The 18,410-nt window shown below is 42.8% G+C and overlaps 1 non-coding gene across 1 annotated transcript; it reads right to left on the reverse strand.

The window, feature by feature from the left end:
* Nucleotides 1-5,082: 5,082 nt before the first annotated feature.
* Nucleotides 5,083-5,166, reverse strand: TRNAL-UAA (transfer RNA leucine (anticodon UAA)). Its single transcript has one exon. It is a non-coding gene; the product is annotated as a tRNA-Leu (tRNA).
* Nucleotides 5,167-18,410: the final 13,244 nt, after the last annotated feature.

Consider the following 18,410-nt stretch of genomic DNA (forward strand, 5'->3'; position numbering starts at 1 on the left):
TGAACTGACTCATTTCAATCTGAAATGTGAAGCCCTCGCCCCGAGGAAGGATATAATCATGGATTCCCCATATTCCCAAGGAAACTAAAACGATCCCCAACCCATGGTTATGTGAATATGATGTTTAGTTTTACATAAATAAAAAAAAAAAAAAAAAAAAAAATTCACTGCATTTGTATATTAGCACAAGGTACACATTCAACATAATGATAGGTCACATTATACATATTTGTTTCCAGACCATGATATATAATACTGTGCTGAGTTCGATTTAGTTCTGCAAGGTGGTGGTCACTCATCTGGGCAAATCTTGCGGGTAGAAAGACGCAACTGCCATCGGGGAGGTGGCAGACGATACGTCTTCCGTATGTCGTCGTTGCTGCTCTTGCGCCAACGATTGGATATTCGACTCCTAGATGAAGGCTCTGCAACATCCTGCTCGATTTAGGATAACTTTGGATAACTTGTTAAATGTTGATGAAATATCGTCAAGCGGCCTTCTTGCTGCATAAGCAGGCGGATACTCATCTGTTGGAGTAGATTCATCTGCCATCAGCTGTTGAAACAGCTGACGTTCCAACGTCTGAGAATGCTCGTTCTGATATTCCATAATTTGGAGAGGTTGACGTTGCTGAAACGAAGTATAATCATCGTCAAATATTCCTGCCACCAACGAGTTAAGCCACTTTTCTTCGTTGACTTGATTCAATCTATTCTCAGTCTCTGCTACTGGCGCAGGTTTCGGCGCGGTTTCTTGTTAGTTCCAGACATTGTAACTAGTAGATTTAAGAAACAGAATAACGCATTTTACAATATACCCTACAATTTATATTACTTACCCCCACTATAATCAAACTTCATAATGGTCAATTTTGAATTGATGCAGCTCATGCTCAATTTCTATTGGTTGCAGCTTGTTTGCTGTAATTATACGACATCCTAATTGGTTGGAAGTGTCGCGAGAAAAAATTTAAATATACAGAACTGCTGCGAGGCGTCATGCACGCATGGTCTGTATCCGATGTAAGGGAAACGGTGTAGAGTTAAAATGAGACGTGTTGGAAGTGCCTCGAGAAGAAAGGCTTTCAGCCGAGGCCGCCATATTGGGGGAGTCGCGAGAAAGGCGGGCAAAATTTGAGGCACGCTAGAGGTAAGGTCGGTCATATTTGGAGTTCTCCATCTTGGGAGTGCCGCGAGTAACACGCGTGTCCGCCATATTTGGAGTGTCGCGAGAAAGGCAGCCAACATTTGTGGCACGCTCTTAAGTTTGACCGCGCTGCTAGAAAAGGTGCAGAGTGCAGTGAGACACGCTAGAGGTAAGGTCGGTCATATTTGGAGTACTCAATCTCGCGATTGCCGCGAATAACACACGCTGGAAGAGCTTGGGGAGGAAAGTCATTCGGAAGAAAATGCTGTAGAGTCGTAGGACTTGTGAGAACTTGAATACTCAGCGTGTGGTCCAGGTTTTAATTTAGGAATAGACCGCGCTCTCGTTAGCGACGTCACACGGATCCGCTCATGGCGGTCATCTTTTTTTTTCGAACTTGTCGCAACTTGCATTTCGAATGGGGGGACAGCGGTCATATTCGTGAGACTTGTCAGTACTTGCATGCTCAGCGCTCTCAGTGACGTCACGCGGATCCGCCAATGGTCGCCATCTTTGTACGAACTGGGCACAAGTTTCATTTCGATTGAAGACAGCAGCCACATCGGTAGGACTTGCGTGCTCAGCGTGTGGTCCGAGTTTAATTAGAAATAGACCGCGTTCTCGTTAGTGACGTCACACGGATCAGCCAATGGCAGCCATATCGGTACGAGTTGTCAGAACTTGCGTGCTCAGTGTGGGGTCCAGGTTTCAGCCGGATTACGCTCTCGTACTTAACACGGATCCGCCGATGACGGCCAACTTTTTTCCGAACTTGTCAAAACTTGCATGCTCGACGCGCACCGCTTTCGCATAAAGTGTACTTACGCCGGTATTGCACGCATGAATTGGGAGTGCGTCGAGAAAAACACTTCCGCCATCTTGGGAGTGCCTCGAGAAATGCTGGGCGCCATATTGGCATTATAACGAAAAAATGAATTTTTTCTTCGACTTATACCGCTTTTGCATAAAGTGTACGTACGCCGCTATTATACTAAGGAAGAAATGTATCCGACGTCACACGGATTCGCCGGGATCCGCCTCTGCGTACGGTCTCCCTGGAGGGTCCCCCACCCCCTTCCCCCTTGACCACTGGACTGTTGGGTGCGACCATTTCTGTCATAAGTGCCAATAGGTGTGTGAGTGCAGTGATTGATTCCCTTTATTTTGGTGTAGACACTGTATGTAGTGATCAGCTGGTATCTAAAATTAAATTTAAAGTAATGCACATTATAACTTGTAATGTGATATTTATACGTGGTTATAAAATACTTACGAGTGCATACGTATGTTTACTCTGTCTGGTTTTCACTGTAGCTTCGAAAATATCAGTAAGAATATCTTTGATGCATATGTAGGCCTATTGAAATATTTTCAGCCGTCCTTTTTAGGATATTTTTGCCATCCTGAAATTCAGTGATGCCATGAATTTCAATAAAGTGATCTTCAATTTGTAATGTTGTAACATAATATGAACATTAATTTTTGAAATGGTTTCTTCTACTCTGTCGTAAAGAAATGCTTGTTTAACTACCATAGACTTTAAAAATATTACATTGAAAAGGCATACAAGTGAATTACTTACTTGTTAATTAATTATTTTCTTGTACTTTTTATTAATCTGTCTGGCTTCTGCATTATCAGGCAGTCCTAACCTCTTCCTCTTGTATGCTTCAGTGATGGAATTTGGATATTTGATCCTTACGAAGAAGATAGTTTTTATAGCTGTTTCAAGTACCTTTGAAGGGATATGTTGTACACTTAAAGTTACGAAGTCTATGGTTCTTTTTAAAACATATTTCCTGCGTGGAACATTGTTTTTATGAAATAATTTGAATGAGGACACAATATTATTGAATTCTTTTAGTCAGGTTTCAGAAGGTGAAGTAAGGCCTCCGTAAAGAAAGATGTCTAACCAGGATGTAACTGTATGTTCTATGTGAATTTTGTGCGTGGAGTTCCCAGATACGGATAATTATCTTTAAACTTCTTGGCAGTGTAACGTGCAATATATTCTAAACCATCCTCTTCACTCTGTTTTACAATTTCAGCATGGGAAATTTGTTTATTTTCGAGATCTTTAAATCCTGAACTGCGTCTTAATGGAGTGGAGTTGCAATATACAGACATTGCGGGTTTTTGGGCCTTATCTTTGATTATAAATTAACGTGGGAGGCGCATATACGTGATTTGAGAAGGCATTGCGAAAAATCGTTAAACATGTTACACCTTTTGTCAGGGGTTCGCTGGGGTGCAGACCGCATAGTGCTTTTACGCCTTTACCGAGCTCTTATACGATCAAAGCTGGATTATGGCTGTTTTATTTATGGCTCAGCAAATAAATCTAAATTACGTCTTTTAGATACTATCCATCACCATGGGATACGACTTTTTACAGGGGCCTTCCAAACCAGTCGGATAGCAAGTCTTTATTGTGAAGCAGGAGAACCATCACTGTATCGGTGACGTAATGTCTTGTGCTCATATGCAGTTAAGCTCCGCTCGCAGCCTGAGCACAATTCTTACGACTCTTTCCATCATTCGTCTCTTTACGGCGGATACAGAGAAAATTCACGGAGATTTCGTCCAGCAGGTGTGCGGTTTCGTGAGCTGGATATACAGGTACCATCAGTTCGCACATTGGAGTATACCACCTCTCCACCGTGGATTATGCGACGTCCCATGTTTGATGTAAGTCTGAGCCGATGTTCTAAGAATTGTACATCAGCTATTGTTTATAGACTACGTTTTAGTGAACTTTTATCACGATATCCAAATTATTCATTAGTTTTTACATACGGATCCCGGATAAATGATTGTGTTGGATGTTCCTTCGTTACAAATGGAGAGATATTTATCCAATATTCAGAGTTACCATCACTTCTTGAGAAAAGTCTTACTAAATATACCGCAGTGTACGTTAAAGGTGTGCAAGAGAAACTGTTCTTAGAGAAATACATAAAAAATTTAATGATTTGGAATATGGATGACTTGGGTTGTCCAAACTTAGCAGCATTGCAGATAACTTTCCCAACAGAAGCATATTGCATGTACCATGACTTGAATAATATGAAATGTGATCTGCAAAACGTAAAAATTCTAAAGAAATGGCTAAATACTAATACTAATGAATAATTATTGTGGAGCATTTCAGTTTTTGTTTACAGGCAAACATTTCTTTGTGGTTAATAATGTTATGCAATAAATGTAAGATTATTTAACTATATCTCAATTGTTTTTCTTTTTTTTTTTCCTTAATTTTCCTCAAGTGCATACTCCCGTTCCTAATATGATCACATTAAATTTTTTCCCACTTAAGGTCTGGGATGGAAAGGTTACCCATTCACCCACCCTAGACTCCTAATTATGAAAACTGTTCCCATGTAAGGTGTAGTATAGGGTTACATAACGGGAAAACAGTTTCTTTTTCTATGAATAACACCAATAATACTTCAAATATTGAACTTTATTTTTAAAATAACTACAAACACGGACTACGCACGCACACACACAGAAACTATAATAACTGCAAACCACACACACACATATTATAAAAAAAACAGCAAAACCTCACAAAACACGCTATACAAAACACAGACTATGCACACACATAAAATGTCTATTGAACACTTTGCCGAGCGCAAAAAGAACACACGCTGAATGTTACAATTAATCAGTCTAATGTTATAAGTGGGATTAGTGTTTTGACGAATAGTGGTAGGCAATCATCGCCGCAACACACGCAAAGATTTTCTCTCTCGTCAGCATGCAGGGCTGGACCGCGCAGTTCTTCCTCTGTCTGCAAATACTGTTCACTACTGCTTGAAGACTGGTCCACATTCTGGTCTGGAGTCGACATCTGTAACAATTAAAAATTGAAAAAATTATTACTTTTTCAACAGGTTGGATTCGAATCCTACAACAATAAAATATTGAAATTCCGCATGTGGGATTCGAACCCATGCCTCTACATAGAGAACTGAACTTAACTCAGTCACCTTCGACCACTCGGCCAATGCGGCTTATTGTACACACCTTATCCCCAACGCTTTTGTATGTTGCAGAGCCATCGCTGCAAGGATGTCCCCAGCTTTGTAATCCTTCACTCCTTGGGTCGCTGCAGCAGAAACTATGATACCGACCGTCGCACATCTCCGCATGCGAGGCCTCGGCATGGTCAACGTCCCCTATGAAGCTTAAGGCTGGTGTACCACACAAGTACACGTGCGATGTTTCTTCATGAAGTTGATTATCGCCATATATTGTCATCAAATTCCTGGGTTTTGAATATGATTTGATTAACTTTCTTAGGAATTTCCTCTTCGGAGCAAAGCACAATTGAAAACCTTCGACATGATGAATCCTGTTGAATGCTGTTTACTCCTGAATACTAGTAAAAGTAAACCACCTCGAGCTATTGTAGCTTTATTTAATATATAAGTACACGCCCCTTTATAATTCCCACAATATACTTTCTGACATTAATTACAGCTAATACAACACGGCAATGAATGTCATTCGTCTGCAGAAGATTGTAACTCCTCCCACACCTTTTGCTGAAATTAAACACGCGTGCGCACCGTTCACGAATACAAGTTCTCACAAGTTGGACCTCATGCCGAGCCATGCGTGTTATTACAAGTTCTCACAAGTTGGACCTCATGCTGAGGCATGCGTGTTATTACAAGTTCTCTCAAGTTGGACCTCATGCTGAGCCATGCGTGTTATTACAAGTACTCACAAGTTGGACCTCTTGCTGAGCCATGCGTGTTATTACAAGTTCTCTCAAGTTGGACCTCATGCTGAGCCATGCGTGTTGTTACAAGTTCTCTACTTTCCCTTCAATATCGCTGTCTTTATAACTTACGATTTCATAACTATGTTGTTTTTTAGTACTGTTACATTGTTCATACACTTTGCACTTTTTATTACATATTCTGAAATCAATAGTTGAATTCCATGTACGGGGTTTGTTACAAATCACCCATTGCTTTTCACCATCCAACTCTTCAATATGATGCATAGACTCTTTTGTGTAACACGAATTTTATAACCGTGCACTGTCGGGTTTCACACGTTCTCGGTTTACACGGAACGGTATGAAAAAATTGAGAAGATAATACTTTTGGTGGCGAAAAATCGCTTAGATGTTAACACCGCCGATATCACTTGAAGCGCCGCCGTCAGTTTCAGTACGACGATTAAAATGATCAGCCACCAGACCCGCACTAATACGTTCATTCCTATCTTCCAACTTCCAGGTTGTTATAATCATATTACATTCAGAAAATTCTTTCTCCATTAAGACGGCTTCAGGAGCATGTGACGTGACTACATAAAAAATCTCCATTATTTCCAAAAGATCTAAGATCTACTCTTTCACTCCTTGTTAGTACAACATCTTCCATACATCCATCAGCTCTCTCAAACCTGAGTTGCTTCACTTTATCATCAGAATTATAAATTTTCAAGTTTAATTTTATGTCGTCTGTCATTTGATGCTGCTTCATATGTACAACTGCGACGCCTTTACACATTTCCACTTTGTACACTTCTGCCGTTTGATGTGTCTGTAAGTTATATTTTCCTAAAATTCCACACACCTCAGTTCCTAAGAATACGTTATTGCCTAGGGAAAATTCCATATTTAAAAAGTCTTTGCTACACACGCTAGCTGATGACTTCAAATTCAACTGTCTATAATTAAGTCGACCTCCTGCTTACACTCCTTCACGAGCACGTTTCCAAAGCTCCGTTCCGCCGAGCGTTTAGCTGGATGTAGTTGCCGCTTGAAGATTTGCTGTTGAACTGACTCATTTCAATCTGAAATGTGAAGCCCTCGCCCCGAGGAAGGATATAATCATGGATTCCCCATATTCCCAAGGAAACTAAAACGATCCCCAACCCATGACCGGTCGAGGTGGGTTCCTCCAAGTGGTGACCGGGGGGTGCAATGGTGGCTCTCGTGCTCTTCTTTTCGGCCATTTTTCGTCCTATCACTATCCACTCCTCTTCGTTCTCTCTTCTTTTTCATCACTATTTCTCTCTGCCGGCCGCCATTGCATGCGGAACGCCCACCACATCATCACAGCCATTTTCACCTCTCCATCCCCGCTGTTTTTGTTCTTGCCACGTCCGCCACCATGACGGGATTTGTTAACAATGCCTGATGAGGCTTTATTCTTCTTCCCCTTCTAATTCTTATATCTATTATTAGGTTAAGTTTCTTAGGTTTATAACTCCCGTCTCACCAGCGGGGATCTTTCCTATCTCCGTGGCCCTGTCCCACGGTTTCGAGCGCGACTTCCAACTTGTGTGGCCCGACAGGGCGCCCAGCAACGAAGCAATAGTGGACCCTTCATACTGCCCCTATATGCAAGTCTAGGTGCGGAGCCCGGACCAGTAGTCATGTACACTCACGTAGAACCCCAATGGGGGTCCGGAGCGACTTAAACGTCCCGGTGACCGACTCTGCTCGCCGGGGCGGATATATCGCTCCGATGTGTTACCGCTGACGTATGGGTGTCGCAGTGTAATCAACCACAAGTCCCCTGAAGCTGCGTGCGGTCTCGGATTGCTCCGGCTTTGGGAGGGTCGGTCGGAGTTAGCCGCAGTAGTCTGGCACTTGTATTCGGTGTAGAGTGGGGAGCCACGGGCTGTTATCCCCGTGGTAGGGGCATAAAACTGCGACACGCCTCTGGTGTAAGACTTGCCATTAGGTGTGTAATGACCAGTTTGAAGGGTAACTTGCGTGAAGTGGGTTGCTTGGGATCGGGCTGTGGGGGGGTCCCCACGGCCGGCACAGACCGCGAAGAATTTTTAGGTGTCTTTTTCTTTCGCCCCCCCGGTGGCAGGCTGACGCCGACAGTTCCGTAGGGGGGGGCAGTTCAAAATGGCCTCTTCGCGCTCCTCTTCTCCTCCCTCAGAAAAAAATAATAAAAAACAGAAGACAGGAATTGATACGACTGGTGGTCAAATTTTGACGAAAATTGCTATGGACTTGGACCCTGAGAAAGTAACTGTCAAAGTGCCGCCTCCGAAGTTCATCAGTATCACCTTGGACGGAACAGAAAAGACAATGAAAAACATTAGTCCATTTTACGTGAGACGCGCACTCGACGGACTCGTTGGGAAGGTCAAAAATGCAACTCGCCTACGCAACGGTAGTCTCCTCGTCGAGACGGTATCTCCAAAACAGTGAGACGCTGTTGAAAGCGAAGTTGCTAGGGTCTTACCCTATTAAAGTCGAACGGCACTCCTCGCTAAACACCACGCGGGGAGTAGTGCATACGGATTCTCTGGACGGTATGTCTGATGAAGAGATCCAACTAGAACTGGCGGAACAGTCTGTGTCCAAGGCTTACCGTTTATTACGTAAGCGGGACGGACAGACTGTTCCGCTGAGCACTGTCTTTTTGACCTTCGAAAAGCCTGTCCTACCAGAGTACATCCTTGTCGGGTACGAGCGTGTCCCAGTTCGTGCGTATGTGCCGAACCCAATGCGGTGCTTTAGGTGCCAACGGTTCGGACATACGCAAAAACGTTGCACAAACAACATCGTATGTGCAAGGTGCGGCGGTTCTGACCATGGGGAATCCCCGTGTGCCAGCGCCGAGCACTGTGTGAATTGTGCTGGGGACCACGCCTCCAATTCTAAAAATTGCCCGAAGTATATGGTAGAGAAGGTTATCCAAGAACTGAGAGTCCGAGAAAATATTACGTTTTTCGAGGCGCGTAAGCGTATTTTAGATCAACAGAAAAAGGCGACGGAAAAGTCCTATGCAGCAGTTTTGCAAAAGGCAACACAAGCAATAGATGTATTTACGCAAACGCCACCTCTTGTTAGTATACCTGGGAAGCGTATTGAAAGCGCAACCCAGACGTATGTAGACGTTGCCACTCAGACTGCTGAGTCAGACGACTCGTGTGGCCTTGACATAAGGCCTTATATTCCAAAAAAGATTATTACCGTGGCGACAGAGAAAGACTCTACGCCTGGTAGATCGCCGCGACGTCGCGCTCCCTGTTCTGGTGACGGGTCGAGATCACGGTCTCGATCAAGATCACGATCGGGCGTGCGGCGATCTGCGAGCGAATCCCCACGGTCGAAGACCAAGCAGTCTCAGTCAACGGCACGAAATATTAGAAAAGATAAGAAGAGAAAATCACCCGTCAAACCACCATGATAATTTAGATCCACATAATGACTGATATCATACAATGGAATGTGAACGGTGTACGCAGCAGATATGCAGAACTACAGCAATTGATCTATCGTGAGAACCCTGCTATTTTATGTCTACAGGAGACACACCTCCGACCTGAACATTCCCTGAAAATCTCAGGATACAATGTTTACCGGTATGACCATCTTGCCGGTATTCGTGCTAACGGAGGTTGTGCCCTCCTTCTCCGCCAGAATATCTTTTCCTCTGTTCTAAACATTAACAGTCCTCATCAATGCATAGCTGCCAGAGTAACCTTACCTACCATACAGTTTTCAATAGTCTCCGTTTATATGCCCCCAGATACATCCTTTACAGTACTTGAAATTCAACATATTCTTTCACAGGTACCTGCACCATATCTCTTGGTGGGGGATTTCAATGCATCCCACCACTCTTGGGGCTCAAATTCCGATGACGACAGAGGAAATAAAATAGCAGAGGTATGTACCCGTCTAAATCTTGTTACCCTGAATTCAGGGGAAGCAACACACCTTTCCTTGGCTTATGGTACATACTCCATGATAGATATCTCCATTTGTAGCCCAGTTTTGTCCACGCATTTCGAATGGTCTGTGATTCACGACCTACATGGTAGTGACCACTACCCCATCCGAATGCGTATGTCCGCTTTACGTCCTGCGGAATCTCGATCTCCAAACTGGGTTATTAAAAAGGCGGACTGGGTCGGATTTTCGGAGTCCATATCATTCGAAGATAACGGACATGAAAGTGTGGACTCCGAAGTAGACCATTTCTCAAATATGGTTATCAAGTCAGCGGAATTATCTATCCCCCGGTCGTCCTGCAGGCCAAAACGCTTCTCTGTCCCCTGGTGGTCGGATGCCTGTAGAGATGCAATACGAGACCGCCGATGTGCCTTACGCCAATTTGAGCGCCATCCGACCCAAGAAAATTTTGTCCAGTTTAAACGTCTTCGAGCAAAAGCTCGTCGCACTGTATGCGATGCTAAGAAGACGTCCTGGACAAACTACGTCAATTCAATGAAAAGGAATGTCCCATCTAACATCGTATGGGACAAAGTCCGCCGAATAATGGGGAAACGTAGTTCTGTAATTCCGGGAATAATGAGCAATGGATTAACGACCACCAGTCCAATAGAAATTGCAGAAATATTCGCTACCTCGTTCGCACAGATTAGCAGCTCAAATAATTATGGCCCGGAATTTCTGAAAATCAAAGATGCTGCGGAAAAACGAAACCTCAATTTTATATCAGATAATACAGAGTACTACAATACACCGTTCACATCCGAGGAGCTGGAGGCGGCACTAGGCACATCCCCTGACACCTCCCCTGGTCCTGATAACATCCATAACCAAATGCTTCGCCATCTTCCGCCTGCTGGAAAATCCTTTCTTCTGGGAATGTATAACAGAATCTGGACTGAGGGAGTGTTCCCATCTGCTTGGCGTTCCGCCATTGTAATCCCCGTCCAGAAACCAGGAAAGGATCCTTCTTTGTCTGGAAGCTACAGACCAATTTCTCTCACCAGCTGCGTATGCAAGGTTATGGAAAGAATGATAAGCAAACGCCTGATGTGGGTACTGGAATCGGAAAACCGATTATCTAACATCCAATGTGGTTTTCGTAAGCACAGATCCGCCGTAGACCATCTTGTTCGGCTAGAGACCGCCATTAGAGATGCTTTCCTCAAGAAGGAACATCTTGTGGCGGTCTTCTTTGATCTAGAAAAGGCTTACGATACCACATGGCGGTATGGCATTCTGCAAACTCTGCATGACTGGGGACTTCGTGGTAGTCTACCAACATTTATTGCGAAGTTCATGGCAGAGCGGTATTTCCGAGTTCGAGTAGGCACCACACTTTCTAACGAACACCTCCAAGAAAACGGCGTTCCGCAGGGTTCTGTATCAAGCGTTCTTCTTTTCTGCATTGCGATCAATGGAATTGCCCACTGTGTGGGTAACCGAGTATCTTCTCTGTTGTACGTTGATGACTTCAGTTTATATTACAGCTCCCGATATCTTCCGTCCATCGGTCGACATTTGCAGCTGGTCATCAACGTACTATCAGAATGGGCTGTTCGCAATGGCTTTAAATTCTCCACTCAGAAGACGCAGTGTGTCCACTTTTACAACCAACGTGGACTACATCCACATCCCGAATTGCGTCTGAATGGAGTGGAATTGCAATATACAGACACTGCGAGATTCTTGGGCCTTATCTTTGATTATAAGTTAACGTGGGAGGCGCATATACGTGATTTGAGAAGGCGTTGCGAGAAATCCTTAAACATCTTACGCCTTTTGTCAGGGGTCCGATGGGGTGCAGACCGTACAGTGCTTTTACGCCTTTACCGAGCTCTTATTCGATCAAAGCTGGATTATGGGTGTTTTATTTATGGCTCAGCAAATAACTCTAAATTACGTCTTTTAGATACTGTACATCACCATGGGATACGACTCGCTACAGGGGCCTTCCGAACCAGTCGGATAGCGAGCCTGTATTGTGAAGCAGGAGAACCATCACTGTATCGGCGACGTCATATTTTGTTGTGCTCATATGCTGTTAAGCTCCGCTCGCAGCCTGAGCACATCTCTTACGACTCTTTCCATCATTCGTCTCTTTACGGCCGATACAGTGAAAATCCACGGAGAACTCGTCCAGCAGGTGTGCGGTTTCGTGAACTGCTCTCTGAGCTGGATATACATCTACCATCAGTCCGCACACTGGAGTATACCACCACTCCACCGTGGATTATGCGACGTCCCATGTTTGATATAAGTCTGAGCCGCTGTTTTAAGAATTTTACACCAGCTTTTGTTTATAGACTTCGTTTTAGTGAACTTTTATCCCGATATCCAAATCATTAATTAATTTTTACTGACGGATCCCGGATAAATGATTGTGTTGGTTGTTCCTTCGTTACAAATGGAGAGATATTTAAATACAGACTAAGCTGAACTCTATGCTTTTTACAGAGTTTTATTGTTTTTAATTAGGCAACCTCGGGGCAGATTCCTTATCTGTTCCGACTCTTTAAGTGCCATCCAGTCCTTGCAGTCTTTTAATTGTGATGATCCGCTTGTCTTAAGAACTCAGCAGCTGCTCCATACTCTCCTTTGCTCTGATTATGAAATTGGAGTAGTGTGGATTCCTGGCCATGTAGGGATTGCAGGAAATGAGGCCGCGGATGCTGCAGCCAGGGCTGGCGCACAGGATGGCTCTCTGGTATATTGGCGCGAGAGGTGGCAGGACATTCGAAACTACTTGAAATCTAAAATTTGGTGGCAATGGGAAGGAGAATGGTCTGCACAAGAGGGAAACAGATTACGAAATATAAAGAATACTGTTAGAGTTTGGGATTCGTCTACAAGAGCGTCGCGACACGAGGAGGTTTTACTCACCTGGTTGAGGATTGGCCATTGTCATCTGACACACGGCCATCTCCTACGTGGCGAACCTCAGCCGGAGTGCGATATGTGCCATGTTCCACTTACGGTGGAACACTTTTTATTGCGTTGCAGGAAATATGACCATGCACGGAGGCACTATGGAATTCGGCCGACATTACGTGGCGCTCTTGGAAATGATTTTAACTGTGCAAATGCAGTTCTGAGATTTCTATCAAATACAGGTTTGGATAAGGTGATTTAGTTTTTTATTGATCCGTTTTACTCATCCTCCGGACCCTTTACATCCGGAGGTTACATTTGTTGTTTTATATTTGATTTTACATTGTTGACATTTCGGACTTTATACATCCGAATATTTTATAAAATTTTATGGTTTTAAAATATGATTGACAAGTTATCCTCGGTGGCCTTAGTTTTATTGTTTTATTTGTTCGTCTTGAATACCACCTAGTGTGGTAGAATTGCTCACTTTTATGATTCTGTAGAAATCACCTTATGTATACTGCATTTGTGTGCCTCGTTTTATCGTGACAACGCTTTTTAGTTCTTTTAGCACTCTGATTATTATATTATTTATGCATTTGTTACATTAAGAATTTTAGATAAGGGCGCAAATAGCCATAGTAGCTGACGCGCCCTTCTTAAACCCTACTACTACCAACCCATGATTATGTGAATATGATGTTTAGTTACACATAAATAAAAAAAAAACAAACTTCACTGCACTTGTACATTAGCACAAGGTACACATTCAACATAATGATAGGTCACATTATACATATTTGTTTCCAGACCACGATATATAATACTGTGCTGAGTTCGGTTTAGTTCTGCAAGGTGGTTATCACTCCTCTGGGCAAATCTTGCGGGTAGAAAGACACAACTGCCATCGGCGAGGTCGCAGACGATACACGTCTTCCGTATCTCGTCGTTGCTACTCCCGCGCCGACGATTGGATATTCGACTCCTAGATGAAGGCTCTGCAACATCCTGCTCGATTTAGGATAACTTTGGATAACTTGTTAAATGTTGATGAAATATCGTCAAGCGGCCTTCTTGCTGCATAAGCAGGCGGATACTCATCTGTAGGAGTAGATTCATCTGCCGTCAGCTGTTGAAACAGCTGACGTTGTTCCAACGTCTGAGAATGCTCGTTCTGATATTCCATAATTTGGAGAGGTTGACGTTGCTGAAACGAAGTAGAATCATCGTCAAATATTCCTGCCACCAACGAGTTAAGCCACTTTTCTTCGTTGACTTGATTCAATCTATTCTCAGTCTCTGCTACTGGCGCAGGTTTCGGCGCGGTTTCTTGTTAGTTCCAGACATTGTAACTAGTAGATTTAAGAAACAGAATAACGTATTTTACAATATACCCTACAATTTATATTACTTACCCCCACTATAATCAAACTTCACAATGGTCAAATTTGAATTGATGCAGCTCATGCTCAATTTCTATTGGTTGCAGCTTGTTTGCTATAATTATACGACATCCTAATTGGTTGGAAGTGTCGCGAGAAAAAATTTAAATATACAGAACTGCTGCGAGGCGTCATGCACGCATGGTCTGTATCCGATGTAAGGGAAACGGTGTAGAGTTAAAATGAGACGTGTTGGAAGTGCCTCGAGAAGAAAGGCTTTCAGCCGAGGCCGCCATATTGGGGGAGTCGCGAGAAAGGCGGGCAAAATTTGAGGCACGCTAGAGGTAAGGTCGGTCATATTTGGAGTTCTCCATCTTGGGAGTGCCGCGAGTAACACGCGTGTCCGCCATATTGGGAGTGTCGCGAGAAAGGCAGCCAACATTTGTGGCACGCTCTTAAGTTTGACCGCGCTGCTAGAAAAGGTGCAGAGTGCAGTGAGACACGCTAGAGGTAAGGTCGGTCATATTTGGAGTACTCAATCTCGCGATTGCCGCGAATAACACACGCTGGAAGAGCTTGGAGAGGAAAGTCATTCGGAAGAAAATGCTGTAGAGTCGTAGGACTTGTGAGAACTTGAATACTCAGCGTGTGGTCCAGGTTTTAATTTAGGAATAGACCGCGCTCTCGTTAGCGACGTCACACGGATCCGCTCATGGCGGTCATCTTTTTTTTTCGAACTTGTCGCAACTTGCATTTCGAATGGGGGGACAGCGGTCATATTCGTGAGACTTGTCAGTACTTGCATGCTCAGCGCTCTCAGTGACGTCACGCGGATCCGCCAATGGTCGCCATCTTTGTACGAACTGGGCACAAGTTTCATTTCGATTGAAGACAGCAGCCACATCGGTAGGACTTGCGTGCTCAGCGTGTGGTCCGAGTTTAATTAGAAATAGACCGCGTTCTCGTTAGTGACGCCACACGGATCAGCCAATGGCAGCCATATCGGTACGAGTTGTCAGAACTTGCGTGCTCAGTGTGGGGTCCAGGTTTCAGCCGGATTACGCTCTCGTACTTAACACGGATCCGCCGATGACGGCCAACTTTTTTCCGAACTTGTCAAAACTTGCATGCTCGACGCGCACCGCTTTCGCATAAAGTGTACTTACGCCGGTATTGCACGCATGAATTGGGAGTGCGTCGAGAAAAACACTTCCGCCATCTTGGGAGTGCCTCGAGAAATGCTGGGCGCCATATTGGCATTATAACGAAAAAATGAATTTTTTCTTCGACTTATACCGCTTTTGCATAAAGTGTACGTACGCCGCTATTATACTAAGGAAGAAATGTATCCGACGTCACACGGATTCGCCGGGATCCGCCTCTGCGTAGGGTCTCCCTGGAGGGTCCCCCACCCCCTTCCCCCTTGACCACTGGACTGTTGGGTGCGACCATTTCTGTCATAAGTGCCAATAGGTGTGTGAGTGCAGTGATTGATTCCCTTTATTTTGGTGTAGACACTGTATGTAGTGATCAGCTGGTATCTAAAATTAAATTTAAAGTAATGCACATTATAACTTGTAATGTGATATTTATACGTGGTTATAAAATACTTACGAGTGCATACGTATGTTTACTCTGTCTGGTTTTCACTGTAGCTTCGAAAATATCAGTAAGAATATCTTTGATGCATATGTAGGCCTATTGAAATATTTTCAGCCGTCCTTTTTAGGATATTTTTGCCATCCTGAAATTCAGTGATGCCATGAATTTCAATAAAGTGATCTTCAATTTGTAATGTTGTAACATAATATGAACATTAATTTTTGAAATGGTTTCTTCTACTCTGTCGTAAAGAAATGCTTGTTTAACTACCATAGACTTTAAAAATATTACATTGAAAAGGCATACAAGTGAATTACTTACTTGTTAATTAATTATTTTCTTGTACTTTTTATTAATCTGTCTGGCTTCTGCATTATCAGGCAGTCCTAACCTCTTCCTCTTGTATGCTTCAGTGATGGAATTTGGATATTTGATCCTTACGAAGAAGATAGTTTTTATAGCTGTTTCAAGTACCTTTGAAGGGATATGTTGTACACTTAAAGTTACGAAGTCTATGGTTCTTTTTAAAACATATTTCCTGCGTGGAACATTGTTTTTATGAAATAATTTGAATGAGGACACAATATTATTGAATTCTTTTAGTCAGGTTTCAGAAGGTGAAGTAAGGCCTCCGTAAAGAAAGATGTCTAACCAGGATGTAACTGTATGTTCTATGTGAATTTTGTGCGTGGAGTTCCCAGATACGGATAATTATCTTTAAACTTCTTGGCAGTGTAACGTGCAATATATTCTAAACCATCCTCTTCACTCTGTTTTACAATTTCAGCATGGGAAATTTGTTTATTTTCGAGATCTTTAAATCCTGAACTGCGTCTTAATGGAGTGGAGTTGCAATATACAGACATTGCGGGTTTTTGGGCCTTATCTTTGATTATAAATTAACGTGGGAGGCGCATATACGTGATTTGAGAAGGCATTGCGAAAAATCGTTAAACATGTTACACCTTTTGTCAGGGGTTCGCTGGGGTGCAGACCGCATAGTGCTTTTACGCCTTTACCGAGCTCTTATACGATCAAAGCTGGATTATGGCTGTTTTATTTATGGCTCAGCAAATAAATCTAAATTACGTCTTTTAGATACTATCCATCACCATGGGATACGACTTTTTACAGGGGCCTTCCAAACCAGTCGGATAGCAAGTCTTTATTGTGAAGCAGGAGAACCATCACTGTATCGGTGACGTAATGTCTTGTGCTCATATGCAGTTAAGCTCCGCTCGCAGCCTGAGCACAATTCTTACGACTCTTTCCATCATTCGTCTCTTTACGGCGGATACAGAGAAAATTCACGGAGATTTCGTCCAGCAGGTGTGCGGTTTCGTGAGCTGGATATACAGGTACCATCAGTTCGCACATTGGAGTATACCACCTCTCCACCGTGGATTATGCGACGTCCCATGTTTGATGTAAGTCTGAGCCGATGTTCTAAGAATTGTACATCAGCTATTGTTTATAGACTACGTTTTAGTGAACTTTTATCACGATATCCAAATTATTCATTAGTTTTTACATACGGATCCCGGATAAATGATTGTGTTGGATGTTCCTTCGTTACAAATGGAGAGATATTTATCCAATATTCAGAGTTACCATCACTTCTTGAGAAAAGTCTTACTAAATATACCGCAGTGTACGTTAAAGGTGTGCAAGAGAAACTGTTCTTAGAGAAATACATAAAAAATTTAATGATTTGGAATATGGATGACTTGGGTTGTCCAAACTTAGCAGCATTGCAGATAACTTTCCCAACAGAAGCATATTGCATGTACCATGACTTGAATAATATGAAATGTGATCTGCAAAACGTAAAAATTCTAAAGAAATGGCTAAATACTAATACTAATGAATAATTATTGTGGAGCATTTCAGTTTTTGTTTACAGGCAAACATTTCTTTGTGGTTAATAATGTTATGCAATAAATGTAAGATTATTTAACTATATCTCAATTGTTTTTCTTTTTTTTTTTCCTTAATTTTCCTCAAGTGCATACTCCCGTTCCTAATATGATCACATTAAATTTTTTCCCACTTAAGGTCTGGGATGGAAAGGTTACCCATTCACCCACCCTAGACTCCTAATTATGAAAACTGTTCCCATGTAAGGTGTAGTATAGGGTTACATAACGGGAAAACAGTTTCTTTTTCTATGAATAACACCAATAATACTTCAAATATTGAACTTTATTTTTAAAATAACTACAAACACGGACTACGCACGCACACACACAGAAACTATAATAACTGCAAACCACACACACACATATTATAAAAAAAACAGCAAAACCTCACAAAACACGCTATACAAAACACAGACTATGCACACACATAAAATGTCTATTGAACACTTTGCCGAGCGCAAAAAGAACACACGCTGAATGTTACAATTAATCAGTCTAATGTTATAAGTGGGATTAGTGTTTTGACGAATAGTGGTAGGCAATCATCGCCGCAACACACGCAAAGATTTTCTCTCTCGTCAGCATGCAGGGCTGGACCGCGCAGTTCTTCCTCTGTCTGCAAATACTGTTCACTACTGCTTGAAGACTGGTCCACATTCTGGTCTGGAGTCGACATCTGTAACAATTAAAAATTGAAAAAATTATTACTTTTTCAACAGGTTGGATTCGAATCCTACAACAATAAAATATTGAAA

This window comes from Periplaneta americana, chromosome 1 (assembly GCF_040183065.1).
Source record: "Periplaneta americana isolate PAMFEO1 chromosome 1, P.americana_PAMFEO1_priV1, whole genome shotgun sequence".
Taxonomy (NCBI): Eukaryota; Metazoa; Arthropoda; class Insecta; order Blattodea; family Blattidae; genus Periplaneta; species Periplaneta americana.